Here is a 3,685-nt window from a genome sequence, read left to right as displayed (position 1 = left end):
TTCAGTAAAGGAGAACGAGTTATAGATCCACCTTCTGCAAAGAAAGACATTTCACAAGGCACAAAACAAACGAAAAGAAACAAGATCGCACTAAGAGTTTAGTGACCCGCTCTGATACCAATTGAAATTCCGTTTTTAGTAATTACCAAATTAATTAAACCATGTGAATTAATGAAAATGCGGAATGGTAATTAACTGTTTACACAGATAGCAGTTCTGTCGGGACAGAATCCGAACTTGTCACGACAGAAACTGAACACAATAAATAGAAAGTGCAAAACAATAAAGAACACACCGAATTTTTACAAGGTTCAGAAACCCTTTCGGATAGCCTACTCCTTGGGGCCACGCCCAGAGAATAAACCAATTAGTAAAGAAACAATGTGTACAAAAGCATTGACTTAAACAATGTAAGACTCCCTCTTAAACTATTGCCGCAATCTTGTTGTACTCTTCTCTACGAATCTGATTTGATGAAACGCTGATTCTCTTGAACTCCCTTCAAGGAATAGCGAGTGCACACTTCCTCCCGAAGTGAGACTTAGATAGAATCCTCTCTCGAAGATCCTTATGAACACGTTCACAATAGACACTATCTATTTACAATGGACTAGATAGATATCCACAAGTACACTCAGCACTCTCACAAAGATTAAGGTGAACAAACTTAATCTCTACAAATAAAGACACTCTTCAAAATAACATAATGTTTACAAATATTGAAAATGGAAGAGGTGAAAATTCCAAAGGCCTTGGCAAGATATTTATAGGCAGGGAAATCGTCCAAGGCCATCATTTTCTAGTATCTTTGAAATCAATTTGCGAATTCCTTTGATTTAGGAAATCAGCCAGCCAGATGAATTCTGTGTCGACAGAAAAGGAAACTGATGAGTCAGCAACGTAATCAGTTTTATCTGGCAGAATGAACATGGTCATTTCTTTTGACCATGTTAATTTTCGACACCTTCTTTATTCCAAAATAAACATAATCCCTGAAAATAATCTCAAGATAATTGCAAAATATATTTTTACCAAAAATTGATTATTTGAGATAAATAAGGCAACACATATATTCACACTTAAAGATATTTTCACATTACAAAATCAGCTGAATAATTTTGATAATTAATCCGAAAATCAATATGGAGATATGCTACTAATTTTCTTTAAACATTTTAAAATATTTTGTCTAAATTAAAGTTTAGCCAAAAAAGGATTTTACAACCTCAATGAAATATGATGAGTAGAGTTTGAATGATGATTTTTGATATCAACATATGATGGCAGCTGAAGATTGAATCATCAAGTTCAGATTCAAGGAATGATTATGGCTAGAGACCCGTGATAATATTTTGAACCTACAAACAATGGTAGTTAAAGAATCGTGCTGATAACGTGTTATAAAACTATTAAGAATACTGAAATGTAAAATATAAAGAAAAGAAATTGACAGAGAAATAGAGAGATGAAAAGAGAGAGTTAAACTCTTGTATGTTATTTCAATATGGGAATGACCCCTATTTATACAGATACATAAGCCCTTAAGGAAATCAGGTAATTACTTTGAATACAATCGATAATTATGTTGATATAATACTTTGAGTAACCTAGTGATTTTTCATTATTATGGACATCCATATATATAATATTTATAACAATATTCAATTATTATATTAAGAAAATTAGAATTTAATAAGTTATACTTAGGAAAATCAACTAGGAAAAAAAAGAAGTTTGAATTTCAAATGTGATTTGAATAAAAAAAACTTACTATCTAAATATTAGAAGAGTTAAGAATGAATAGTTAATAGCTAAGATCCCAGTAGTTTACTAAAGTCTTATGTGTGTTCCAATTATGTTATGCGAGCCCGCTTATCTCAGAGGTTAAAGCATTGCATTTGTAATGCGATGGTCATCGGTTCGACTCCGATAGCTGGCTTTTCTCCATATCTTTGATTTTTTTTTACATAGTTGGTAATGTGAAATCAAAGAAATTGAAAATGCTTATTCCCCTTTTAAAATAGGTACTCATCTTCATCTATTAGCTCATAATGTCTTCCAATTATTTAATATAATAGAATAGGAGGAGCTCAATTTATGTAGACCAAATCAATTAACAAAATAACTTTCATTTTATTTTTTATTTTTATAGATTTTATAAATTCTATATTACATATAGATAATAATATAGAATATTAAGTTAAGGCCGGGATATTGATTACAATTCATCCAATTGTTCTTTCGAATTACATATAGGTTTATGAAATTTTATAAGGAGTCTTTATGTCACGTTACAGAGGGCCTTATTTCAAAAAAATACATCGTCTGGGGGCTTTACCGGAACTAACTAGTAAAAAGCCTAGAGCTGTCAGCGATCTTCAAAACCAATTACGCCCCAGTAAAAAATCTCAATATCTTATTTGTTTAGAAGAAAAACAAAAATTGCGCTTTCATTATAGTCTTACAGAAGAAAAATTACTTATATACGTTTGTATCGCCAGAAAAGCAAAAGGGTCAATAGGTCAGCTTTTACTACAATTACTTGAAATGCGGTAAGATAACATCCTTTTTAGATTGGCTTCGACTATTCCTCAAGCCAGCCAATTGATTAACCATAGAAATATTTTAGTTAATAATCGTATGGTAGATATACCAAGTTATCGCTGCAAACCCCGAGATATTATTACAGTGAAAGATGAACAAAAAAAATCTAAGTCTCTGGTTCAAAATTATCTTGATTCATCTGTCCGTGAGGAATTGCCAAAACATTTGACTATTCACCCATTCCAATATCAAGGACCGGTCAATCAAATAATAGATAGTAAATGGGTCGGTTTGAAAATAAATGAATTTCTTGTTGTCGAATATTATTCTCGTCAGACTTAAACCTAACTAAACTAACTAGGGGGATTTTCATTGTTTGTCCATTACTTTCTAGTATTTTCCATACCATAGAAATTTGGATTAGGACTCAAGAATCCATATCAAAGAAAGGTCTAACTGCTGGAATAATGGCGTCCATTGTTATTTGATTTGATATATTGCAGTCAATAACTTCGGTGAATTGGGTGAAGGATACGAAAAAAGAGGGATTTGAACTGTAACGCCCCACGTTACTATGGCTGCTTCTTGGAATGGCGACTGGCCCTGCAAACCAACACGAGTCTTTCTAGCGTGCTTTGTCCTCACTCTCACACTTCCTGGAAAAACTTTCCAGGAGGTCACCCATCATAAGATTGCTCCAGGTCAAGCACGCTTAACTTTGGAGTTCTTAAGTGATGGACTACCGAAAAGAAGATGCATCTTGTTGACATAGGTAGTACCCATCAATCCATTTAAGCCCTCTTCAACTGTGTAGTCCCATACCTACACAGTCTTAGAATCATCACACTTGACCTTCCCCAAGCGATGTGGGATTGCACAGCTTTTTACCCGGTCTTTCCCCTTGCGGATCACGAGATACTGACTGTCACACGAACCCTCGGTAAACAAAAGCCTACATAGCAGTTCCAATGCTACGTCTTGAACCACTCAGCCATCTCTCCTACATAATGATTATGGTTTATAAATCGAGTTAATAGTGGTTAATTCTTATTTTATTATTGGATAGGTGTATACACTCCATTTTTACTATAAAAAGAGAAAAACTTTGGCAAACCTTTATTCGAGCTTGGGGGGGGGGGGG

General features: G+C 33.7%; 1 pseudogene; it reads left to right on the top strand.

Moving 5' to 3' along the window:
* Positions 1–2,283: 2,283 nt before the first annotated feature.
* LOC133800847 (small ribosomal subunit protein uS4c-like) lies at positions 2,284–2,886 on the top strand (annotated as a pseudogene).
* Positions 2,887–3,685: the final 799 nt, after the last annotated feature.

Source organism: Humulus lupulus, chromosome 9 (assembly GCF_963169125.1).
Source record: "Humulus lupulus chromosome 9, drHumLupu1.1, whole genome shotgun sequence".
NCBI lineage: Eukaryota > Viridiplantae > Streptophyta > Magnoliopsida > Rosales > Cannabaceae > Humulus > Humulus lupulus.
Note: the sequence above shows the minus strand (reverse complement) of the source record. Positions and strands in the feature narration are given on the sequence as shown.